General features: G+C 29.1%; 1 pseudogene; it reads right to left on the bottom strand.

Moving 5' to 3' along the window:
* Positions 1 to 12,780: 12,780 nt before the first annotated feature.
* LOC118049514 (uncharacterized) lies at positions 12,781 to 18,126 on the bottom strand (annotated as a pseudogene).
* Positions 18,127 to 18,532: the final 406 nt, after the last annotated feature.

The following is an 18,532-nucleotide window of genomic DNA, read 5'->3' on the forward strand; positions in this document are numbered from 1 at the left end:
CTTACCTAAAACATAAAGGAAAAGAAGTTACTAGACTCGATAAAAAGTTTACGTAAGAAAAAAGAAGAGGCAACAACAACTTAAAAGGAAAAAAAAAAAACCTCTATGTTAATTAGTAAAAAAAAAGGAAAAAATTTAAGTAAATGAGCTGGAAATATATATTATATATTATATTAAAATATAATTAAACAATAACTTTCCACTTTCTATGTATCAAACCCTCCCCAAATTATTATATTAATATCCTAATATAATAAACATTTAAAAAAAATTAAGGGGGCAATTACCCCTTTTTATACCCACGTGGCTCCGCCACTGTATATCAAAAGTTTAGAATGATTGATCAAATTATGATTATAATTGTATTTGTAAAATACATGATATGATCTAGACCACACCAAATAATCCATTATTAGTTTTAATTGTCCTAATTACAATGTATTTGTAAATACACAAGACTAGTTTGTAATTTTTTTTTATATATAGTTAGGATCTCCTAAAGGCTAATTTGATTATGTTTGAAAATAAAATAAAATAAAAATAAAAATAAAAATTGAGGCTTGGTGATACCAAATGTGAGGCAGCACATTTAAGAAGAGTGAAATGTAGCAAAGGGGTTGGTGATTGCGGGGCCAGATGTCTAATTGTGGTATATTTCTGTATTTTCTTTTTGAAATTTTATTGACTCGTTTTAGGGTTCCTATCCTAAACAGATGCTGCGTCTTTGAATTTAATCTTCATATCAAGAGATCTCTGGCTATAACACACACGCGTTGAAATAAAGGCGTTCACACATCGATCACAGCACATCAACAACGACAATACCTGGTGATGAGTTGTTTTATTTTTAAAAGTACAGTTTTGGTTATTTTTTAAAATATTTTTTATTTAAAAATATATTAAAATAATATATATATATATATTTTATAAAAATTATTTTTAATATTAACATATCAAAATAATTTAAAAACATCAAATAAATATTAATTTAAAATAAAAAAAAAATTCACTTTTAAAATATAAAAAAACCAGAATTCTTACAGCGAAGCAAAACCAAACAATTCATGGTAGAGGAAACCATTTAAACAACGATCAACCCAATCAAGACTCTCTTTCTTAATCAATCAATCGATCAATATTTGTTCAATACATAATTTATTGAGACATCCTCCGTGTATCGACATTTATTGCATGCGTCAAGTCCATATCAATGTCATGTCACTGTACGGTTTTTTTTTTTTTTTTTTTCCCTTTCCTTTTCTATCACGCATTGCACTACTAGCACAGGAAGAGAAATTCTGCTTGGCTTTCTAAATCATGTTTTATTGTGATATACTTTTCTATCACCCAAACTTCGCCAAACCACGTTAAAATACTTTTAGCAATTGCTAAATCATGTTTTATTATTTAATTGTGTTTTTGGTATTGTGATATAGATATTTTAAAAAAATATTAAAATAATTTTTTAGGATTTTTTTTATTATGTTAACATATTAAAATAATTAAAAAATACTAAAATAATATTAATTTAATATTTTTTTAAAATAAAAAAAGCTTTTAAAAATAATAAATGCTAAGTTGTCGTACTCTGAAAACAACTTAAATAGCTGTGCCATGTACTCGTCTATTCAAAAGTAAAATAGGTTCACGTTTGTCACATTTTTTTATCTGATCCTTGATGGTTTGATATGTCATTGTATCGTATTTTTTAAAAATTTAATTTTTATTATTAAATTTAATTTTTTAGATATTTTAAAATTTTTTAATATATTAATTTAAAAAATAATTTTTTAAAAATTAAAAAAATATTTTAATATAAAAAATATTTTAAAAAATAAACACATTACATTTTTAAATATATTATTACTGATCTGGTTTTCATATCCGAAACTTAAATTCGTTCCCCCCCATCCCATATATTTTTTCTACACTTTGTCCTCATCCGGTTATGAAACTTTCAATTCATCTTTTTAGTGCTTGTAACAATGAATATATACTAGATGAATCAATGTTTTTGGAACTTTTCAATCAATATTTTCGGAACTTTGTTAAAAAGTCTAATTTTTTTTTTAAAAAGGAATAAAGGTTGAGCCAAGACGAAATAGATATATGGGGTTTATATTTATACTTATATTTTTTAAATTTAATAAAATGTCAGACTAAAATAATATAGGTCTAGCTCATTTCAAGGTTTTGTTCATAGTTTTGAAATTCAGTCCAATGGGTCGACCTGAAATCCAAAGCTAAAACTGGAACGGGTTAAAAAAAAATAGAAAAATTCATGACCCAGTGTGACCCGACTAACCCGGCAGGTTGACCTGACAAAATCCGATTGCAATTTACTAAAACGATATCGTTTTGTTTTTTTTTTTAAATAGAGATTGACTTGGATGACCCAGTCAAAACCCGGAACTCGGGCCTTGAACCGGACCATGTTTAAAAACTATGGTTTTGTTTATTTAATTTTATGATTTTTAACACAAAATATTAATGTCAAAGATATTTATTTCCCTACATCCTAGGTGTATAAAATCTTTCTAAAAGCCTATCATATTTTCATCGTCATTAATATTTTATAAGAGTTATTTGTTTCTTTTTTAATATTGTGTAAGAGATATTTATATATTATTAATGTTATCAAAAGGAAATGACTCTTTAATTCCCTTATTCCATCAAAACAATAAGGTTCAAGGATTATAAATGTCACATGAACCATCCAGGTATAGAGTTTATAATTTCTATTATCTAAGTATACATACTTTTAAATCTAAGAGTATTTAACATATCAAAACAAAAACAAACATTATTGTTTTTCAAATTTAAGTATATTATTTTATTTATTGTAATCCCTTAAAAAAAAATACTAATTTTATGATATGAGGATTCCTAAACTCCACCAAAAATGATTTTTTTTACTGGTGTTATTACATTTTTTACAATCAATTATTTTATTTTTTAAGCTCTAAAAATAATATTGACATGAAAATATGGTTATCCCACACTTAAAAAAACCCTTAATTCATGAGGATTGTGAAACATCATAGTACAAGAGACCGAGCTTGTTGATAATATAATCACTTTTAGCTTTAGCTGGCTAATCTTGGACCTCACCTATTCTTGAAGCTTGGTGATTATATTATAGACCAGTCAGCCACACACACCATGTTGAACAATTGCCTGAATTTATTAATTCAGCGACTTGGAAATTATCTAAACACCATAAATTCAAGGCAATGATTTTGTCACTGGTGGACGGTACGTGATTCATAACCTTCGGAAAAAAAAGAGTATTCGACGGTAGATGATGCATAAATTGTACTCCATTTATCAATGGATATTCCATTTCATGATTTTATTTTATTTTTGACAAAAAAGGGTATAAAGATGGGTTGAACCCATTACTTCCATTACCACCACATATATTTAGAGGCATCCCCATCGCCCCTGCATCAGGCCAAAGCTAACGATATAGAATGTGTTTGGTATTGCTATAACTGTTATGATTGTAGTTAGAAAAAAATTGTTTTATAAAAAATATTTTTAGTTGAGGTTGGTTTGAAAAAATAAATATTTAGTTAAAACTGTGGTTGAAATTGAGGTTGAAGAAAAAATAGTTTTAATGTGTTTGGTTAAGAATGTTTTTGAAATTGAGATTATAAAATAATTTTAAAAAATATATATTAATATTGATGGTTTTTAATTTAAATATTGTGGATTTAACTATTGCTATTACATCATAAAATAAATCATACTTTATATAAAATATTTTTTATTATTCTATTACATTATCTACAATTCCATCACGTATGAAATTAAGATTGCAATCAAATTCTGTAAATGCAGCGTCATCAAGCGATCTCCGTCTAATTTATGTAGTCATTGAATAATGTTTAATACTAGTTTTTTGAATAAAACACAATTAAATAAAAAAAATTTATTTTCTTGGGTCGAACCCGGTTCAATGCATTTTTAGCTTTGAACCAGACTGGTCCGGCCAGATCAATTTTACTATTCATAGAAGAAAATGGGTGAACAGTAAAGCCATGTTCATCCGTTTTCCCATTACAAGAAGTAGCCGAGAGCTGCTTCTTGATACCTGTGGTTGCACCACAGTTAATTGTGGGACCCACCATTGAAAAATTGTGGTGGGAATGTTACCAAACGGAAAAAATTATGGTTACGGGTGAACCTCACCCGCAGCCACAATACCAAATAGCCACATAAGTTTACCTGTTATATTCCGACAGCTTGGGAAAGATCGTAAAAACATAAAAAAATCTAATTAAAAAATAACATAAAAAATGAGTCAAGTTAAATTTAAAATTAGAAAGATGAATTGATACATTTTAGGATATAAATTGAAAGAAATTATAAGATTAAATATCTCAATTGAATGGAATTGAAAAACTCAAAAGCCATGGAATGTAATTAAAAGTAGGAAACATTCTGAGGATCAATTATCTTAGTTGTAATTTCATTTTAGTCCCATTTGTTTCATTTCAATTAATTCAGTTCAATTAAATTGAACTAATTCAATTCAGCCCATTCAAAGCATGTTTTTGGTTTGATTTTGTCCACTCGATTCAACCGAGTCTAGGATCCAAATCAAACCCCAAATCCCAGCAAAATAAACCTAGGTTCTAATCTCCCAATTCTATCTCCAGGAATCAAGTCCCAGAAATTATTCAATACCTCATTAATTCCAGATTTTCTCTCCTACAAAGAAAGGGTGGACACTGGGCCCTGGGGAATTCAAATGGGGGGAACCAAAGAAAAATAAACCAAGAAACAACGACAGAGGAGAGGATAAATAGGAAAAAACTAGTTATATACCCCGCGCGATGCCGCGGGTCAATTATTTTTTGCATTTTAAAAATAGCCAAGATCTAAAAGTGTTAGGTTTTTTTGTAAAGTTATACCCAAGAGTTTCAGTTTTGGTTACATCGCTTGATCCAATAGTAATGTTTATAATATTAATAATAACATTAAACTTGGGTTAACCCTTAGCATAAAAGTGTCTGGACTACAATACCAGATCCAATAGCATTGGACGTGGGTCTGGGTGTAAGGTCGTGTCATAAAAGTGTGATACTTAAATAGATTAGTTAAAAAAAAACCAACAGGAAGAAAAAAAACTAATGAGAAAAAAGAAAAAAAAATGAATTAATTGGGTTAACTCTTCAAATCAGGTTAACCCATCGTACCTTGAATTCGTATCATGAAAGTTTAATAATTAAAAAAAAAAATTAATGGGTTAACCCATAATTAACTGGGCTAACTCGTCAAACCAGGTTAACATGTCAAACTCGGAATCCGTGTAATGAAAGTTTGATAACTAAATAGAAAAAAATTTAACATTAACAATTTAAATTAAATGAAAAAAATTAATTTAAAAAAAAAAACAAAAGGCATCAGCCTTTTCACTATGAACTACACTGTGCAGTCTACAGTCAAAGGCATAAAAAAAAAAAAACTAAAGGTATCAGCCAAAAACTACTTAGAAAAAAATTTAATATTAATAAACTAAATTAATTAGAAAAAAAAAAAGAAAGAAAAAAAACTAAATATAAATAAATTTAATATTAACAAACTAAACTAAACAGAAAAACAATTAGAAAAAGAAAAGAAAAAAGACAAAAAAAAATTCAGGTTAACTTGTCAAACCAAGTTAACCCGGGATCGGTGTCATGAATGTGTGGTAACTAAATAAAATAAAAAGTGAACATTAACAAACTAAACTAAAAAAAAATTAATTAATTAAAAAGAAAAAAAAATCCGGGTTAACTCGTCAAATAATGCTAACACGTTAAACCCAGGATATATGTCATGAAAGTTTGATAACTAAATAAAAAAAAATATAACATTAACAAACTAAATTAAAAAAAATATTTATGAAAATAATAATAATAAAAATTGACGGGTCAACTCGGAATTAACTGGGTTCACCCGTGAAACCAGGTTAACCCGTGAAACTTGGGATATGTGTCATGAAAGTCTAATAACTAAATATAAAGAAATTTAACATTAACAAACCAAACTAAATGAAAAAAATTAATTAAAAAGAATAAAAAGCAAAAAAAAAAAAAATTCTATTTTAACTTGTCAAACCAAGTTAACCCGTTAAATCCAGTAAACGTGTCATAAAAATCTGACAACTAAATAAAAAAATGAAATATTAATAAACTAAATTAAAAAAAAATTGTTAAAAAAAAAAACAAAGGAAGAAGTAAAAAAAATAAAAATCCCAAAAAACATAAAAAAAACAGCTAAAAAAACTAAGACAACTTAAAAAAAAAAAGGCCTAAGAAATCAGTGTTTTATTGTGGAAATAAAAAAATTAATTAAAAAGAAAAAACCAGAAAAAAAAATTGAGTTAACCCGTTAAACCTGGAATGCGTGTTATAAAAGTTTGAGATAGAAAAAAAAATTTAACATTAACAAAATTGTTTTTTTTTAAAATATCCATTAAAAAAACAAATAAAAAAAGAAAAAAGAAAGAAAAGCAAAAAGTAAAAAAAAAAAATCTGAATTAATTGGGTTAACCTTCAAACTAAGTTAACCCGTCAAACCTGAGATTCGCGTTATGAAAGTTTGATAACTGCATAGAAAAAAAATTGACGGGTTAACCCATAATTAATTTGGTTAACCTATGAAACCAGGTTAACCCATAATTAATTAAATAAAAAAATTAATTAAAAAGAAAAACCATAAAAAAAAAATCTGGGTTGACCCGTTAAACCCGGAATACGTGTTATAAAAGTTTGAGATACAAAAAAGTTTAACATTAACAAAAAAAAATATCCATTAAAAAAAAACAAAGAAAAAATGAAGAAAAAAACAAAGAAAAAATAAATAAATAAAAAAATCGTAAAATAGCAATGATAAGTGATTTACTGTGGATTGCACAGTGCAGTCCACAGTAAAACACTGATTCTTTTAGCTATATATAATAATTAGATCATGATATTAACATCGTCATCTTCCTTACCTTTCATTAACCCAAAACAAACAGCATCAGGGAGAGGATACAAAATACTGGAAATTTCATCCTTTATTCCTCATGAACGAATATTGGAAATTTCTCTAGTTTCTCCTCCACCCGATCCCTTCTCTCATTCAATCTCCTTCATGCTCCCTTTTCGAAATGCTAAAAGTTCACTTCACCCAACTCTATACCGAGCTCTTTCTTCCCTGTTTCAGGATCGCTCAGAACAACTGACTTCTTCACTCATTGATTCCAAGATCTAAAATGCAAATCAACTACTTCACACATCTATTCTCTCCTAGCTGGTTTGGAGACTTGAAACCTTCACTTTAGCGGTTGTGTGCTCAAAGGTGCCCTTCTTTCCTTTTTGCCCGAGTTAAGCTCACTAATGCAGTTTCGCGTTTCCTGGTTCACTTTTTATCTTTGTTTTCGGGTGCGGGCAGGAGCAGCAGAAGCATTGAGATGTTTAAAGATGCGTTAGAAGATCAAAGTATACCTATGAGAGTGAAATCGTAAAATTGTTATCAAAATCGTGATTTTTTCTGATTTTTCCGATTTCACTCGATCTCAACCTGATTTTATTAATTTTCAAGTTTTTAAAGCGATTCTGCATGTTCAGCATATATTAACTTGTTAAATCATGATTTTAACAGCTTGGTCACAATGAATATCCACACGTTGCAGTTCTTTGATCAGGACTATACAGGGGACGTGTTTGGTGATCTCATGTCGCTGGTCGGAGACTGACAATATACATCACATTAAACCTTCCAACCGAAGACCTAAGCTCAAGACTGACAACCATACTGGTCAGTGCCATAACAAAGTATGCCCTGATGATCATTCCAATTATAAAAGCTATTAAAAGTTGGCTTCCAATGAAGGGCAAGAAAAGGCCATTTAGCCTCTTCATTGGTACGGCTTTGGTGATCAGCAATGTCATTGTAGTCCTCTCTCTCCCTTTCTTTGGTGATCTTATGTCGCTGGTCCGAGCATTTTTAAGTATGACAGCTTCTATTATGCTTCCATCCTTATGTTACATGAAGATTTCTGGAACTTATCAGCGATTTGGATTTGAGATGGTGGTCTTATCGACTGTAGTGCGGCTTGGTGTTGTTGTCGTGATTGATATTGGGTACTTCAACTCTCTCTTAGAGATAATAAGGCACTTCCAACAAGTAGATATACTCGATTACGTTTCAAACTCATTTTGTTTTTCTAATTAATGTGAGTGTCTGGATCAATTTGTGTATATCTTGACTAATCTTCCAGGCTTTAAAGTTAACGATCATGTAAGTCTTCAGTGGCCCTAATAGGACTCGAACTCGTGACTATTGAGAAATAAACTCAAGATATAACCTGTTGAGCTCCCCTTTCAAGTTTTCATACATATTTTCCTCCTTGATGGAAGCAAATTTTGTTTTGGAATTATATGCAATTCACAAATAATCTAGTTTAATGTAACGAAAGAGTGTGTTATGCTTTTGCGACATAAAAACCTGGTGACTGAAACTTAATTCAGGAATTAACTTAATTAAAGAGTTGATGACCTAATTAAGGTAGACAAAGCTTTGGTGACTAATCTAAAAAATCTTGACAAGTCAACTATTGATTTTAAAATAAATAAATTGCTTAATCTAAAAATTAAATCTTAGTGCCTTTTATTTTAAAAAATAAATGTTTTATCAATTCATGATACCTTCATATAGTTCATTTATGAAATATTTTTTCTAATCCATCTAGGAAGATGAATCCTCTCTTGATTACTTAAATACCTTCATATAGTTCATATTATATCCAATGTTTGTCCCTTCGTTATCTGGATTAAGATAACATGTAACAGGATTAAAAACATAACATTCTCTATATAAGATAACTTAGTGTTCTCAAGTCTAAGAATCACTTACATAATCGTCGTATGAGCCTTCCCATAAACACAGTTGATCTTTCCATATGAAATTCTGATGCAGGTTAGTTCAGTGTATATTTTTTATGACAAACACCTACATATTAGTTATAGATATCTCTTATTTCTCAGATTATGAGAACAAATGATTCATTTCATAAAATAAAGAACAAAATATGTATCAATCTTTACGGCTCTAATAAATATCCAATATTTAAAAGAGAATTGACTAAGAACATTTTAGAAACAATGCTTTAATGTAATAGGAATCTCATAGTTATAATAACTCTATAATTTCCTTTGCAAATTTTTTTTGCTTTACAAACTTTATATTTACTCTATATTCATAAATCAAATATTACATTTATTAATCTAATATTATATAAATATTAAAGATAAATTAAGCTTTTATTGATAATAAATATGTATTTAAATGAATATAATAATGTCACTTGTAATCGATTGATTGGTTGCAAGACATATTAAACTAACATTTACATCCTATTTCATACCAAGAACATCATATTTTCACAATTTCACTTTTTTTCCAATTTAACATTTAAGGAATCTAATTTAAAATTTAAGAATTTCGCATTAATTTTGTTAATATTTACTTAAACTTGTACAATCAAGTTTATAATGTCTTACCTGATAATGATATGAACTTCGAATGTTAACCAATCAAAGTTTTCTGGTCTTCTTAATATTTACTTAAACAATGAGTTTCCTCTCTCTACTTCATTCCCCTCACTTGATTTTCTCTTTAATTCTTGAGTTAGATGTGTTCAATACTCACTCTCTCATCTATTTTGCCTTAAATCTTAGTTTCTTTCCATGGTTTTAGTGAGAAAACTTGTAATTGTTTTCTCTTATAATTATTTTTAGCACTGGCTAACAGTTTAAAGGAGAAGAAGAAGCTGAATTTCTTGTTTTCAAAGCTTATTTATGAAAATGTCATTAATGAGTTAAGATAGAATAATGTGTTAAGAGGCTGCTTATAAAATTTCATCATAATCTGACGATCGGATTGAGAATTGTAATAGCATAAAGTTGGTTAGTAGGTGATTTTAGATCAACATTCAAATTTTCGTATTCAATCATTGCTACAAACCATATCAGTTAGATTACTAAGTTCTCGGAACTATTTTCTTATTCTATAATATATTTATATTTATTTTTCATTATTTTTTTATTTACAAACTTACTATAGCTTCACGGTAATATTATCGATTTTTAATTGGAGTTTACACCAATACTTTTTTGTGCAGTCCTTTCTTAACTTTTATTTCTCATTTCAATTATAATTCATCAAAATTATTTTCTCTTTGATGCAATTATATTATTCGATAGTTTCACCCATATTTATCTAGTGTTTTGCCTATGTTTTATATATAAAATGCCTTGTTATTCTTTGTTTTATATTTTGAATGCACTTTTGGGTGAAAGATGCAAAAAGAAGTAAATTGAAGATAATTGATAGATTTGATCTTCAGTTGATGTTTAGTGCAGAGCGTGAGCTTTAGAGGTCGAAATAAAGTGATTTCAGTGACATTAAAAAGCTAACATCCATGCCTTTATGGGCATCGAAAGGCAAGAAAATAAAATAAAAAAGAGTATGGAAATCACAGCCTTCAAAGTCAAATCTTGCAATCTGCCAGTGTTGACCTTTGGCCATTCCGACTTGAATATCTGGAGCTACAAAAGTCCAATTAATGCAAACTTAATTGTTTTGTATTCATGACTCAACTAAATATCAATGATCCAGATTTTGGCCAAAAAATATGTCATATGAGTGAGATATGATTTTTCAAAGATGGTAACTGAATTCTGCCAGCAAACAAGTTTCGTGAAGAAACGAGTCCAAATTACGTTCCGAAGCATCTAAACCGACATCCAAGTTTTATTTCAGAAATTTAGCTCCTCTAAGTCAAAGTTTGAAGATTTCATGCAAGGCTATTTTTTATTTTTTAGGAAAATAGTTATTGAAATACTAAAATGTAAATTGTCTACTTAAGGGAGGATCATGTTGTAAAATAGAGACTAGGATTTCCTAAGATATTAAAAGAATAAGAGAAGAGAAGGGGGGCAGCCAACCAAGAAAAGAAAAGCATCCCTTCCTCTAAGAAACCTGAAATCATGCATTCCTCCTTTTTGATTAGTTGTTCAACAAACATGTAAGGCTAAACTCTTTTTCTTGGTTGCAAGGACACGAAAACCTTTGGATTTCTTGAACTGTGAGATTTATTTTACCTTTTCTTTTTAGTTTATACGATGAATATGTTTATTCTTCTATGCTTATTTTTTCTATGATTGTTTATTTTAATTTCTAGAGCGGACTCTAAGTTATTATTGTAGACAATTTATTGCTAAGTTTGATATCAAAACTGGAGTTATGGTATACGAACTTGTGAAGCAACTTAGTTTAATAATTGTGGCGGATCTACGTTATTAATTTTAGGGAGAACATTCAATCAAATAAAACATAGACTGCGGACAGTTATGTTTTCTTGATTAATCAACTTATCTAGTTTTTAAGGCTGCCATTGAATTAAATTACTAGTCCAGACATTATAGTTGTTTGATGGCTAGGATTAATTATATAGTGGATCCCTTAACTAACCAATGTTAAGAAGAGATAAAAATTCAGAATATAAATTGATGTTTTGTTTCCATAATTAGTTCTAATTTCTATAGGTGGACGTTTACTTGTAACTACTGTTTATTCTCTTGATTATTTTTTGATTTTATTTAATTTTGCTTGATAGTTTTCAATTTTCTTTTGCTTTAGCATAGATAACTTCACAATCTCCTTCAAATGCATATCATACATCATAAAAATCTTACTTGAACCTTCCTCATGGAATTGACCCCTTACTTGCTCTATATTATCTTGTGTGTTGTGTTTTAAGTTAGGATAATTAATTTATTTGATCACGACATCACAACACTCATTTTAAAAAAAAAACATATATTTTAATTTTTTCCTAATTCTTCCATATGTTGAAACCATCATCGATTTCGCATGATTTGAATTTTTTTTTTTATAACTGTGGGCAAATGCCCACATTTTCCACATTCTGGGTCCGTATGCTTGTTCTCATTTGTCATGTGGCATTTTGCATTTTGCATTTTGCCTCTGCTTCTGTATTCTTGTTTTTTAGTGCTAATCACGAGTGCGACTCGAATAAAATTTGCCTCCGCTCCTTCTTGCCATCAATCGACATCCGAGGTGTTTTTTTTTTTTTTTTTTTAACTTAATATGTGTATTAGAATCCGTTTGTATGTATTTTAATTAATTTTATAAGTTTTAAAATTAATAATTATATAAAATTTTTTATAATTTTAAAATTTATATAAAACTAATAATTTTTTAAAAATAATCAGTTAAACTATTACACCACTATTACACCAGATGTCCTTCGATCACACATGTGGAAATTAGGATCATTTAAAAACAAAATAAAGAAGAAAGGTCCGTTTCTGCCGTTTGCTTTTATTTGGCACGGACATCAACACAGACAAAAAATTAAATTAAATAAAGGCCAGACCCATTCAGACAGCGACCGGGGAGCCGAGCCTTTTTTTTTTTTTTTTTTCATTCTTCATCTTTTAGATTGTTTAATTTAAAAAAGATACTTATATTAAAGAACTCTAAAACGCGTGGGGAAAGTAGTGTAGCTTTCCCCACGGTTTTCTTCTCTGCAGTTGAATATCTTGCTTACTTTTCCATAAAATATATTATCACTGAACAAGTTTGAAAAAAACGACATTATAATTACAATGTCTTAAATGCTTTGAAAAATCAGACTGAAAGAAACGACTGATTACAGTGTCTTTTTAATGCTGCATTAAATGCTTTCAGGTTTTATTTACATAAAGTAAAGCTGACCAATCTTTTTGGTGGTGTTGGCATCATTATACATACATGCTGTTCGGTTTTCATTGTCACCTCTCCTCTTCCCCAGCCAAAAACCACATTAGCAATCAACATCCACCGTTGTTTTTCTGCCTTCTCCAGTGGCTGCAGTGTATCACCAGCAGCTCCACCGTGCACCACCATCCTCATGATAAACCAGCAACAGCAGCAAGCACCTCCCCCAGGCCAGGTAGCTTCTTCTTTTCTTGCTTATCCAGGCGAATCATGCATCTCTCAGCTCCGACCTCTATAGCAGAGTCGAAGTATAGCAAGTGACGAGCGAGAACAAAAGCATCACAGCTGTCCAGTAATCCATCCAAGCTGACCAATAGCCCAAGCCAAGGAGAGAACTCCGGACCCTATAACAGCTGTTATGATGTGAGCACTTGCAGTCCACACAGTTCCTGTTTAGAGAAACAACAAAAGAAAGACTCATGATAAAATACACGACCATATGGCTAATATTTTTTCTTTTTCTATCAGAGTTGTCCAGAATATTAAATAAAGAAGAGTAAAGTTACCAGTTCGTTTGGGGCGGCCATCATCATCAAACCACTCGGAACCACTTCGTCGATTGGTGTCAATTGAGACGCTGAAAACCTGGTGAGGGAGTTGGTTCTTTGCGGATGTGTTCTCACCCACTGCAGAATACATGAGTAATTAATTACCTGTTGCTTGCAATCTGCTTTGCCAAAGGAAATAGCCATTTCGTTAATTATTCTTTTTTGATAATTGTTAATTTTATCGCTGATAAGAGATATTGCTACCGACCTCTGGCTCTTCCTTGACTGGTAGAACTTCTTGATCTGCAATACCCAAATCACCAAATTAGAGAACTTTCAGAAATGTCTTCATTTCTTTTGAACTAATATAGGAAAAGCAAGATTTCAGTTGGCTTACGCTTCCTGGTACTAAAGTGATTTCAGAGTATGATAGATCCATAGGTGTTGAGGTCACATGGACTCCGAAAAATGTTCCTTTGTTGCGATAGGTCATTCTCACAGTGGAGTTCACAGAGATCATATCAGTTGCCACTCCTGTTGAATCAGAACCAGCTTGGATTCTAAATTGCTCAAATGTAACACTCTGCAAGAGAATAAACCAATTAAAGCCAACCAATTTCCTCAATTGTAATAATTTTTGTGAGAAGAAATTAAAATATAATATACCTTCATTGTGATCTCGGGTTGCTGATGCTTGCTTGCCCCCCAAAGAATCAAAGAAAAAAAACGAGAACAAGATTAAGAATCCAAGAACAAAAGCTAGGAAATAGCATTTACGAGGGAGACCCTTTCGACGCTCTTCATCATCAAGAAGTCCTTCTTCGATAGCATCACACTCCTTCCACTGCTTTTGTCCCTTTAGACCCCCTGTAGACGCATCATTTGGTGAGATCTTGTGCGATCCAGGTTTCAACGACCCAGAAAACCGGCTTGAAGAGGATTCACGTGAGTGGCGGCCAACAGAGGAGTGAGAATGAGGTGGGGATCCCATGGGGCTGAGTACAGGGGTGGAATGAAAAGATGTCGTCGTTTTCTCTCCATCGTGAGAGTCACGTGATGGGCTCTGAAGCAGTTTTCATCTATTTTTATACCATTAGATTTCTAAGGTTTTTGCCTTCCAGCACTGTCGCAACCTTTTGTTTTTGTTTTATCCGTTCCCCTCATAACCTTTTAGTGTTTTCCACATAGTTATTATTATATTATATCTATTACAGAAATTGAAAAGTGAAGATTGGTTCTGTAATATCTCGGTACAGAGGTTGAAAAGTGAAGATTGGTTCTGTAATATATCGGTGAAACAGTGTTTCACTGTGCACACAGTGCACAGTGAAACTCTTAACCTTTTTTTAAAAAAAAATTTTTTTTTTCCTGTTTTTATTTTTTTTCCTGTTTTTTATGCCTTTATGGGTTTTTTTTCTTTTTTCTTTGTGTTTTTTTTTTTTTTAATGAATTTTCTTTTGTTTAATTTAGTTTGTTGATGTGAAAAAAAAAAATTTATTTAATTATCAAACTTTTATGACAAGAATCTTAGGTTCGACGGGTTAACCCATAAATTTTTTTGTTTTTTTTCCTTTTTACTCAATTTTTTTTGTTTAGTTTAGTTTCTTAATTTTTTTTTTTTAACCTGTTGATTTTTTTTATTTAGTTACCAGACTTTCATGACGCGAATTCCAGGTTTGACGGGTTAACCTCATTTGATGAATTAACTCAGTTGATTCAGAATTTTTTTTCTTCCTTTTTAATCAATTTTGTTTTTGTTTAGTTTAGTTTCTTAATTTTTTTTTTTAACCTGTCGATTTTTTTTTCTATTTAGTTATCAAATTTTCATAACGCGAATTCCAGGTTCAGACTTTCCCCACCCCTCTTATGCATCAGTGAATGAAAGTGTTTTTTTTTTTTCTTTTTTTTTCACGCCTCACTATACTCATTATTAATATATTATTATATTATATTATATTATTCCTAAGCATCAGTGAATGAAAGTGTTTTTTTTTTCACGCCTCACTTTACTCATTATTAATATATTATTATTATATTATATTATATTATTTAACTGTCTTATTTTTTTTCGTTTTTAATTTTTTTTTGTTTTTTTAATGAATTTTTTTTTGTTTGATTTAGTTTGTTGGTATTAAATTTTTTCTATTTAATTATCAAACTTTCATAACATGTATCCTGGCTTGACGGGTTAACTTGGTTTGATGTGTTGACCCAGTTAACTTTAGGTAAACCCGTTAATTTTTTCATTTATTTAGTTATCAAACTTTCATGATGCGAATTCTAGATTTGACGGGTTAATCCAGTTAATTCATTTTTTTTTTCTTTTTCTTCATTAGTTTTTTTTTTTCTGTTAGTTTTTTTTTTCTTTTTTTTCTTTTTAATCAATCTATTTAGTTATCACACTTATATGACTCGACCTTGCAGCCAGACCTACATCCAAGACTATTGGATCTGGTATTGCAGCCACCCCTACTTAAACTTGGGTCATGCAAGTTTAATTTTATTATTAATATTATAAATATTACTCTTAGGTCAGGCGTTGCAGCCAAACCATTAATTAAAAAAAACAAAGAAAAAAAATCAACTAAAAGAGAAAAACTAATAAAGAAAAAGAAAAAGAAATTAAATTAATTGGGTTAACCCTTTAAACCAGGTTATCCCGTAAAACCTGGGATTTGCGTCATGAAAGTTTGATAACTAAATAGAATTTAATTTTTTTTAATGAATTTTTATGTTTGATTTAGTTTGTTAATGTTAAATTTTTTTATTTAGTTATCAGATTTTCATGATACGGATCTCGAGTTTGATGGGTTGACCTGATTTGACGAGTTATTTTTTTCATTTAGTTTAGTTTGTTAAAATTAATTTTCTTTCTATTTAATTATCAGACTTTCATACTTTCATGATACGTATCCTGAGCTTGACAGGTTAACTTGGTTTGATGGGTTAACCCAATTAATTCTGGGTAAACCCGTCATTTTTTTTTCTATTTAGTTATCAAACTTTCATTACGCGAATCTCAGGTTTTACGGGATAACCTGGTTTAAAGGGTTAACCCAATTAATTCATTTTTTTTCTTTTTCTTCATTAGTTTTTTCCTTTCTGTTGATTTTTTTTCTTTATTTTTTTTAATTAGTTTATTTAATTATCACACTTTTATAACACGACTTTATAGCCAGACCCACATCCAAAATTCTTGAGTCCGGTGTTGCAATTAGGCTCACTTAAACTTGGGTCATGCAAGTTTAATTTTATTATTAATATTATAAATATTATTTTTAGGTCAGGCGTTGCAGCCAAACCCAAGATTCTTGGGTATGGCCTTGCAAAAAAACCCAAGATTTTTAAATTTTTGTTTTTTTTTTTTTATATTTTTATACAAAAAAAAATAACCCGCGGCATAGCGCGGGTACCAAGGCTAGTATATATATAAAAGCTGTGTTGCTTTGAATATTTCAAATTAATTAAGTCATGTTGGGTGAATTCTTACATAATTTTAATTTTAAATTTGAATTAAATAAGGTGTGAAATTAATAAGTCTTAAGATTAACTTACCAATCTTATTTTATAACAGCATTAAATAAATTTTTTTACCTATATATTTTTTTATTATATTAAAAAAATATATAATTTGACTAGCATTGTACCGCAAGACCAAAATTAGATATTATCCATGTAGAGAATACAATGAAGATGGATTATCTTTTTATTCTGTGTATAAAATTTGTCATATATTGCAATTAAGAAAAATATATTGGCAATTATTATTATCAACCTACATGTCTACATCTTCGTGTAATTTCTTTTTATATAATAGGCGAGGCGAAAGAGGAAGCATTATGGATAATTAAATACATTTAATAAACTTTATTAGTGTCGTTTACACTAAATAAGTCAGATCTCCCCTTATTTTGATAACAACTAATCTTAAAAAAAAAAAAAAACCTAACTCTTTGACTGTTTTATTATTGATAGTTGTTGTGCATGTTATATAGCGCAGGTACCTAGACTTGAATAAAGTTTTAAAAATATTTTATTATTTAAAATATGTGTAGGTTATATTTATATGGATTTTTTTTAATTTTTTTTATATAAAATATTAAAATTTTAATTTTTTTTTTATTTTCCGTGTTAATTAAAGTTGACTCATGAAACCCGGTCTAGTAATTGGATCAACCCAGAACAAGTAATTTAATAACTATACAAAATAGCCTATATATATATATATATATGTGAATGGTCTTCAAGTTAATCCATGTCTATTATTTTTATTGTTCATTTTATTTTTTATTTTAATCTAATCAAGTTTAACTAAGTTAATTAAATTATATATAATAACTCATGAAATTATTTAGATTTAATTAAATCATTATCAAAACCAATTTAAATTAAAACTATATACAAGTCTAGTACCTACGTCATATCACATGTAATTAGTTTAGTAAGATAGTAGGATTGCTCCTATATATAGGATTTAAAAAAAATATCATCTAATATAAATTAATATATATTTTAAAATATCATTTAAATTAATTTTTAATATTAAATTTAAAAAAATATCATCTAATATATCATTTTATTAATATATATTTTAAAAAAATATCATCTAATATACATCATATTTTAAATTTATAAATTTTTTATTAAAAAACACATAGCAATATATGAAACTATTTTTTTATGCTAAAAAGAAATTAATCTGACATGCAGGTATATTAGTGTTAGTTTTAATTAATTAATTATTGAACATTATTAATTAGTTATTTGGGAATTATGTGGCTTCTAAGAAAGATTCCTATTTTACCTCAAAAATCATGATTACTCTAACTTCTTTATTCTATCAAAACAACAAGGTTTAAGAATTATAAATGTCACATGAATCGTTAAAGTACGTGATGGTGGATGGTACATGATTCATAATCTTCGAAAAAAAAAGTGTAATTGACGGTAGATAATGCATAAATTGTACTCCATTTATCAATAGATATTTCATTTCATGATTTTATTTTATTTTTGAAAAAAAAGGGTATAAAGATGGGTTGAACCCATTACTTCCACTACCACAACATGTATTCAGAGGGATCCCCACCGCCCCTATATCAGACCAAAGCTAAGGATTTAGTTTACCTGTTATATTTCGACAGCCTGGGAAAGGGATTTAAGACCAACCAAATTTAATGTCATTATTAGAAGTCTGGTCCCCTCTCATCTCTAAGAAGATG

The sequence above is a fragment of the Populus alba genome, chromosome 17, assembly GCF_005239225.2.
Source record: "Populus alba chromosome 17, ASM523922v2, whole genome shotgun sequence".
Classification (NCBI taxonomy): Eukaryota; Viridiplantae; Streptophyta; class Magnoliopsida; order Malpighiales; family Salicaceae; genus Populus; species Populus alba.